The sequence below is a fragment of the Octodon degus genome, unplaced genomic scaffold (genome assembly GCF_000260255.1).
Source record: "Octodon degus isolate 3935 unplaced genomic scaffold, OctDeg1.0 scaffold00141, whole genome shotgun sequence".
Lineage (NCBI taxonomy): Eukaryota > Metazoa > Chordata > Mammalia > Rodentia > Octodontidae > Octodon > Octodon degus.
In genome coordinates this window covers 3623193-3632063 of record NW_004524717.1, presented here as the reverse complement: position 1 = coordinate 3632063, position 8871 = coordinate 3623193, and the positions used below count along the sequence as shown (strand labels likewise).

General features: G+C 49.1%; 1 pseudogene; it reads right to left on the bottom strand.

Moving 5' to 3' along the window:
- Nucleotides 1-276: 276 nt before the first annotated feature.
- Nucleotides 277-1169, bottom strand: LOC101569283 (annotated as a pseudogene).
- Between the last annotated feature and the right edge of the window lie 7702 nt (nucleotides 1170-8871).

Genomic DNA, 8871 nt, shown 5'->3' with positions numbered 1-8871 from the left:
AGGGGCCACTAACCCTGGGGCAAAGGCCACTTGAGAGATCCAGTGGTGGGCTGAACCCCAAAATCAAGATGTGATTCCTTGGAAAGTGGGAGTGGGGAGGGTGTCCCTTCAGCCTCCCTCAAAGCATAGGGCTGGAGATAGCTCTGGGTGTCCCCAGATTAGGGCAGGTAGGAGCCCTAGTTTGAGCCGGAATGTGGCAGGAGGCAAGAGGCATAACTTAAATGTTTGAGGAGGTGCGTGTGGCTCAGTGAGGTGACTGGCTGTCCATGGCTGCTACTAGGCCCTCCAGGATGGGTGGGCAAACCTGATCGGCCTCTTCTTGGCCCAGCAGGAGAACACAGCCTTCACAGTGATGAGGCAATGGGCACTCCGCGGCGTGTGTTCATGAGCCAGGTACATCTGCCATTCATCCAGCCGGCACTTCTCCAAGTAGTGGTAAGGAACCAAGGGGGGGCTCTGCTCCCTGAAGTAGCTGTCGCTGACCATCCCATAGACCATGATCTCCTTGCACAGCTCCAGGGCCAGGATCATGGCGAGCCAGAAATGAGCCTAACTGTCTCCGGTTCTTGCCCGTCTCATTCTGAAAGATCTGGTCGCAGTGGGCCATCATGCGCTCTATGAAGGTGTAGACCTGCAGCCCCAGGTACATCTGAGTGAGCTGCAGCAGCGCGCAGTAGGCACGGCCATTCAGCACGCGGTCCATGTGCCAGCCCTGGCCCCACACCACATAGAGTGTGTCCCAGTCCTGCTGGAAGTAATGCGAATAGTTGCGCAGCAGCAATGGCACGCTCGTGTGCAAGATCAGGCACAGGGTGCTGCGCCGGCCCACGTCCGCCTCGAAACCCACGGTGGGTGCCAGGTTCATGCGCAGCACGCACTCGGCACCATCGATCTGGGCACCCAGGCCAGAACCGCACATCTGGCCCGAGCTGGACACCACAGCGCAGCTGTGGCATGGGTCCCCGACAGCAGCTTCCATCAGGCACAATGCTGTACCCACTGAAGTGCAAGAGCCCTGGCGCGGTGGGGCTGGTGTCTACACGGAGGGGTCAGTCCAGGCAGGTGGCCCTGCAGGGGGGCAAGCAGGCCCAGCAGCATAGGAGGATGCAGATGGCAGAGAAGACCAAGGAGCACAGGGCAATGAGCAGGAGGCGACCCTGGGCCTTCATGCTGTGGCAGGCTCTCTGCAGTCCTGGAGCTGCTGTCCCCAGGAGTCAGGAGTTTGGGGGGCAGGACAGATCAGAGAGCGCCTGAGCTTCTCCATCCCTTGTCTGGCCCGCCGGGTGAGTCGGGCTGGAAGCTGGGGCCCCAGGGCAGAGGGGGCCCCTCAGCCGCAGCTTCTCTGGAATCCACCTCTTGCTATGATCACCCAACTGGCATTGCTCTTTGGCCCTGGACTCCTGCTCATCTGTGCCCACTACTGGTGAAAGTAGTTGGTTGAATAAGAAACCACAAAGTGGTTCTCACCAGCGCATGGCCAGGTCCTCCAAAGTCCTACAAACCCTGAGGTACTGGAGTGTTCACCATGTGTCTGGCACAACAGGACATGAACCACCATCTGGGGAGGATATTTATGTCCAGGTTAAGAGAAACAGGCCTGTTTATCCAACTGAAAAAGTAGGAGGACTGCTTGCCCAACTTTGATCCCAAGTTCCTGGGGATCTTCGTAAGACTGTAGACTTGGAGCTAGTGCAGGGACTGGGACTCTGCATCCCAAGCTCTGGGTGATGCTGACCTGATTGCTCATGGACACAGTTGGGATGCAAAACACACAAACACGTGTTCTCAGTGTTGGGCAGAAGGGTGTCCAGCTAGATCATGGTTCTCCAGGGGGTCTTCAGGATGGGGATTTCCCTGAGGTACAGGAGCTGGGAGGGAAAACCAATGTCTTGACAGCTGCAGGAATCCACTAGTGCAGAGGAGTGTTAAGCCTTCGTTGGGCCAGCTGTGCTAAACACAGAGGAACCAACCATGCCTGTTCATCTATAATTGCCTGGGTTTGAGCAGGGTAAGTCCTGTTTCTTGGGATCAAGTGTCATGTTTACCCAACAAAACCAGTCAAAGGCACCAAGTAATTATGTGTTGTATTCTTGACAGATTGGCCACATTTACAGTTGTGACAGCAAAAGCAACAGGATTGTATTTCATTTCTGGTTTTAGTAATGGCTTGGAAAGGAAGCAGTGGTGTTTTAGATAAGGCAATCTTATTTTTCTTAATATTGTTATAATATTAGGCTTTACATCACAGCTTCATAGTAATATTTGTTGACCAAGACCTTTTCCTTATTACCCAAGACATTTAAAAATTTTAAGCACATACTCCAAGACAGCATGTGAAATGTCAGGAACACACTGTCAGGAACTCCAGGCTGCACGTCTCAATACTCCTTGGCCCGTATCACCGCATTTCAGCTCGTTGGTCAAACCACATCACTGCAGAACGTCTGAATCAGCCACAGACTCAGGGACCCCAGGCACATTCCCTGTGGCCATGTTCTCTCTCCTGCCAGGGGAAATTGATAAATAGATGAATGTTTAAATTCTTAAAAATTACAGAAAAGACACATTGTCACCAATGATGTGATGGTTATGTTCAAAGTGAGGGGTATTTTGAGTGATTGAATGGGGATTAATGGCAATGTGTCTTTTCCTGAAACGAAATCTTTTATTTAAACATTCATCATGTTTTGATCGCCCTGCTCTTTAACCTGCTGTTTATGGCAAGTTCTATCCCAGAAAAACACAACAGTGTGTCCTCATCTACCTAATTCATTGGATCTGGTGCTGTGTGGTTTCTGACTTTCCTAAAGTCAAAATGAGCATGAAAGGTCAACACTTTCAATCAATGCAGGACATCCAGGCATTTTGAATAGATGCTGGACAAGAGTGTAACTGAAGACACTCAGGAAAGACACTCAAGAATGTCTAGCCCATGGTTTAGCCCATGGTTTAGCCCATGGTTCAGAATGTGGCAAGAAGGATGGCATGAATTATCAGAAGAGAGGGGGCATATTTTAAGGACAATTAATGACAATGTGTCTTTTATTGTCATAAACTTTTTAAAAAATTTAAACATCTTGCATGCGATTAAAATAGCCAGCAAGTGGAATAGTTATTGTTGGAGTTGGGGAGGGCACGGGGCAAGTGGGCATGGGACAGGCTGCTGGATGTGGCCCCAGGATGCCATGTGCTTGCATGGAAACCTCACACATATACAACTAAAACTCATTAACAACTTAGGGTGTGGGCCGGGAGAGCGGCTTCTGCTTCCTGCAGGCAGGAGACTGAACCCATGGCTGATCTTTGCTAGAGAGATGGCTTTCTCGGCTGTGCTCAGCCTCCCCCTCACCCACCATAGCAAACGGTTCCCAGCACAAAGGCGTTACATTTTCTGTCACACCTGGTGAGCCAGAGAGACGCTCATTAAATCTGACATCTAGCTTTCGTGCGCGGGGAACTCAAGCATCCAGTGGGGCCAGCTGCGGCTTTTTCACAGAGCGACTGTTTCTGCCAGCTGATAATCACGAGTGACCGGGCAGGGGCTCTGGGAGCCAGCAGGCCACCTGAACAAATAGCCTCCAGGTGCTGCTGCTGCAGACTGCTGCCCGGCCTTGTAAGTCCCTAACAGCCTCCTGCTGGCTGATAAACCCCTCTGACTGGAATCTGAAAACCTGGGCTTTCCAGCTTCCAAATTAGCCTCTCCTTTCCTTTCCCCTCCTTCACTTCTCTCTGCCTTCCTTCCCTTCTCCTTCCTCCATGTCTTCTTTTGTCTCTTGTTTCCCCCTCTTCGCCTTTCCTCTTCCTCCCCTGCTTCCTTCTCTTCTTTCCCCTCACCTCTCCTTCCCTTTTGCACCTGGGCTTGGATCCCTAAGCTTCTCATCTAACCAGAGTCTTGCAGCCTGCAGTCATGCATACTCTAAAGAAGCCCAGGAAAGCAAGGCTCCTTCTATGATGCATGCCCCAAGCTGTGCTTGAAAACTTAGAAGGTGACAGCTAGAAATCTGGCAACCTGGTCACATGAGGCCACTAGAGGATGCCACCAAAGCCATTCATGTGTGGGCCCTGACACTGGCCGAGAGGTAGTGGATGATAGTGTGGGCCTTAAGGAGCATGAGGCCTCCCCATGCCAAATGACACAGACTGCAGTCCTGACCCTGACAGACCTGTGTAGTCTCCATCAAGGTCGCATTCTCTCTGTGCCCACTTTTATCCCTTTGTAACCAAGGATAAGGTGGTCCCTGCTTGAGAGTGACTCTGGCAGCCTAAATGACAGCAGTATGCACAGTTCCAACTCCAGGCTAGTGTGTACTTACATTAAGTGCTCAATAAGCGACTCTTTGCTTAGAAAGTTGAAAGGAGAAAGCAGCAGGAAGCAAGTAACAAGGATAAAACTGGCGAAACTATCCACAGAGTGAAGGAATTGACCCTTTGGCCCTGCCATCCATCTATTTTGCATGAAGGATTTTGACAGGACAATAGCATTTGGAGCAGCTGGTGTGTAAGGAGAATCACTTCCAGAGCAGCTGCTGACGTTGGGGCAGGAGGAAGAAAAGGCCTCAATTTGTGAACAGATCAGGAGCCCTCTCGGAAGCCAGTGCCAGGCATCCCATGAATTCAGGGTGTGTGCAGTGGGCACCGGCTTCAGGTTTTCTGGGCGAGGAGCCCTTCACCCTGCTTGGCACTAGGAGCAGACAGTTGGCACTGACAAGGTTCTTTGAACATTTTTCTTTCCCTACATGGAATATTCTTTTCCATCTCAATTTGTGGGGCCTCCTGGAAATGTCTGGGCTCCTTGGAATTTTTCTTAGCAATTCCAAGTATCCCCACTGTCACAGCCCCACCACTATCTTCACTAACAAGGGTGAGATTGCCCAGGGTTCTCATTCACTCTGAACATACTCCATCTGGTGGGACCACCTGCACCCAGGGCCAGTCAGGCTTGCGAAGGGGGGTCAACGACCACCTCTCCCTCCTGCTCTCCAGAAGAGCTGCTCTGTGGCTCTAATGCAGTGTGGCACTGGGCACATGTTTGCTTTTGAAAAGCATATCTGGCCCCTTCATCTACTTCCCCCACTTTCCTTCTTACAGACTTAATCCAGAGTTTTTTTAAACTGACCTCATGAGCCCAAGTCTGGAGTCTGCCCATTTATTTTCACATAGATTCCTGTATGAATCAATCTTAGCGGTTTGGAGGAGAAAAGTTCTTATGAAAGCCCTGGCTCCTGGAATGGGCAGAGAGCAGGCATGTGTGGGTGTGGGCATGTATGTCAGTGATGGTTCCTTCCACTGGTCTTTCTGCTGTGGTTGAGACATTGTCACAATTTGAGAAGTTTAGAAGGCTAAGTGACTCAGCAGGGGCCAGGGTCCTCACTTTATAAAGGTCTTGAGCCTGTGCAGGGAGGGAATGAGGATGCTGAGGGTGTAAAGGACCCCACTGCCAGGGTAGGGGGCCCACATTCAATAAAAGGAAAATGAGGAAGGACTGGTCCCTAGTTCTCAGGAGGAGCTCGGGTCTTCCCTTCAGCTTGGTTGTCACCTCCTAGCTTCCAGCACAGACTGTTTGGCTTCTGCCTGGGACTCTTCAGCCTTCCTGTGTAGACTCTTTGGCCGTTGTTGAAGATTCTTCAGTGTTCCTTCACAGAACCATCGGCCTCCTGTTACTTACTGGCACAGAACACTGCAGTGAGCTCCAGCCCTTGGACTAGACCTTTAGTCTCCAGCGTGCAGATGCCCTCTGCACGCTTTCTTGTCCAGCCCTGTGCTGACCATCACATGCCAAAGTTGTAATTGTTTATATATTTGTGTGTCTTGCATTATATCTGTTTCTCTAGCAAACCCTGCCTGATGTAGCTTCTGAAATGTTCTCATTTGGTGTCTTCTCGGATGGAAGATCCACAGGGTGTGGCTGAAAACACGGGCCCCAAATGGCTTCTCTTTAAAATTTCAGACACAGCTCTACTATCTTAAGAGATCATGGGGCTGCACTAAGTTGCGCGAAGCAGTGAGCTCTATGTGCCTAGTCCCTGCCTGCCTGCTTACCTGCCTGCCTGAGATGCCAGCACTGGCGTCTTCCCCAAGAAAAGTAGGCATTCAACCATAAACACTTGACTGAGGCATGGGGGGAACAGGGGGCTTGCAGCTGAAGGTGCTTTCACTTGACATGCCCAACTCTGAAAGAAAATCTGGCAGGCTGTAATCTCCTGCTGATAATTAGGGAGAAGGAGCAGGCTATGGTTTGAATCTTAGATGTTCCCCAAAGGCCATATGCTGAAGGCTTGATTGCTGGCCCATGGCACTACTGAGAGAAGGTGAAACTTGGAGGAGTGGGGGCCTTGTGGAAGGAAGTTAGGCAAGTGGGGGTGTGCCCCTGAGGAGGACGGTCATTATCCCACCCACATTGCTCTTGTTCCCCTTTTAACTGTAAAACATCAGTGTATCACATGCTTCCTGCTGTTATGTTCTACAGGCTCTAAAGCAAGGAAGCTGAGCCATGGACTGAAACCCCTGACACCATGAGCCCAAACCACCATAAATTGCACATCCCAGGGGTTCTGTCCTAAGGAGGCATGCAAAACTAACGCAGAACAGACCTGGAAAGTCACACCTTAGAGATTCTTTGAGGTCATGACAAAGTTGCACAGCCTTTGACCCTGGTTCATTTCTTGTTTCTAATATGAGTTCTACTGAATGTTAGATTCTATCATAATGAAAAGTGAGAATGTCCTAGGAGAGAATCTTCTCCTGTACCTCCTGCCATGTGTCAGTCTCTAGAAGATGCTCTTGCATGTGTGTGTGGGATTGCTGAGCTCATACACTGACTCAGCACAATATGATGCCTCAACAAGTGAGCTCACAAACAGCACATCAAGACAAAACTACTCAGAATTGGGGTCATAGCCTCTATAGCCACACATGGCCAAGACGATGAGTGGTGGGGATATGGGATACAAGTTCCACCTGCGCCCTCTTGTCCACAACATTGAATGACAGTGAGATGGGAGGAAAAGAGTGCATGATGGGATCTTGAGGGGAAGGCACTGGACTCTCTTGGTTCCCTCTTCAGCAGTAGGATTGAATGGGTATCAGGGCCCCTTGTGGAAAATACAAGGAGAAGCCAGTGGATGGCACTGGAAGGCACTAAAGTGAGTTGGTTCTCAAAGACATTTACTCTGCACGATTGCCAATCTTCCCGAAGAAATCAGATGAAAAGAGATAGAGCCCTATTGTGATGAGTCATTTTAGAATCAAAATGACTGGGCCATGGGATGCACAGATAGCTGGTTAAATACTACCCAGATAGCCAGTGTGGGTCTGTGAGTGTGTTTCTGAAAGAGGTGAGTTGCATTAGGGCATGAATAAGGCAGATAGTCTCCCAATTTGGGTAGGCACCAACTCTATGGGGGCCTGAGTAGAACAGACAGGGCAGAGGAAGGTTGAATTTTCTCTCTGCCTCACTACAAAGCTAGGACATTAACCTTTCCCTGCCTTGGTGGGGCCTGATCCTGGTCTTCTAACTTGGGTAGGAACCTACACTTTTAGTTCTCTAGCTATCAGGCCTTCAAATCACTCCTTGGCTTTCCTGGTTTTCCAGCTTGCAGACAGTGACATGGATTTTCTCATCCTATGTAGAAGTACATAATATATATCATCTTAAAGATTTGGACTATGAAGGCTGAAAAGTCCCCTAACCTAATACCAGTAGGTTAGAGACCAAGGAAGTATGTGTAGGTGTATTGGTCCTGATTCTTTCAAGAGCTCAGATCTGCCTCCCATCCTGCTTTGAGGGAAGTGGCCTGTAAAGCTGTGGCTGGTTTTGAGGAGAATACCTGGCCTGCTATGACTGTTCATTATATAATTTTTAATGCCTATTTTTAAAATATATTCTAATTTTTAAATGTTTTTTCATCATATTCTGTAGAGACTTAAAGTTCAACATATCAATACTTGATGAAAAAATACCTGTTCCATGTTATGCCTAAGATGTTTGATATGCAGACAGATAGTGAGGTTTGGGGGCTATGCAAAATAGTGATATACAGGATTTTCCTAGTTATCACATGAGCTCCAGAAAGGAGAAGTGGTGAAATACCTCTTAGAGCTCTCATGCTTATGTTCCTTAATCTTTCTTGTTCCACCCCAGTTTCTCCCTCTTTAACGTCCAAAGATCACATTTTAACAGAGATCTCTGATCACTTAGAGTAAGTTCAATCATCTTGCTTGTCACCTTGTTCCACACCCTCATCTTCTTGCTGTACTCTGATGTGAGCTCTGCACCCATCTGGGGGATTTGCTCCCATTGTTCTTTGTAGATAACCATTCTCTCAGACAGCGACGCAGGTTCCTCCCACATCTGTTTTTTATATGTGTCCATCTCAGTGTTCATCCTCTAGCCAACTGTCTAAGGTTTCTATGTACATTTCTCCACCCCTATTTCCCTCCTGTTGCCTCCTATAAATCCCACTGAGCTCTGGTGACCCTGTTGTTTCTGCAGCACTCAGAACATGGACGTATGGTGTTACGTCAGTGCCATGCTGGATCTGCAATATGTCTAAGGGGATGTCACCATCCTCAAAGGTAAAGGGCTCTTCCAGGGAAGCAGTAGGCAGTAACCTGACTTTCTAACACCTGTCTGGGTCTAATAATTTAATGCCCCCTTTGTCACTCTTGAAAAAAGGAGTTTTCACTGGCTGGTAGCATGAGGAGAAATCACAGAGCTTAGCAAAATGAGGAGGACTCTGTGCTGTTGCCACCTTTGGAGGTGAAGAAGCTGTGTGTAAGGAACAATACAGCTTCTAGATGCTGAGAAGGACCCATGGCCAACAGTCAGCAAGGCAATGAGGACCTCAGGTCTACAGCTTCAAGGAACTGGAG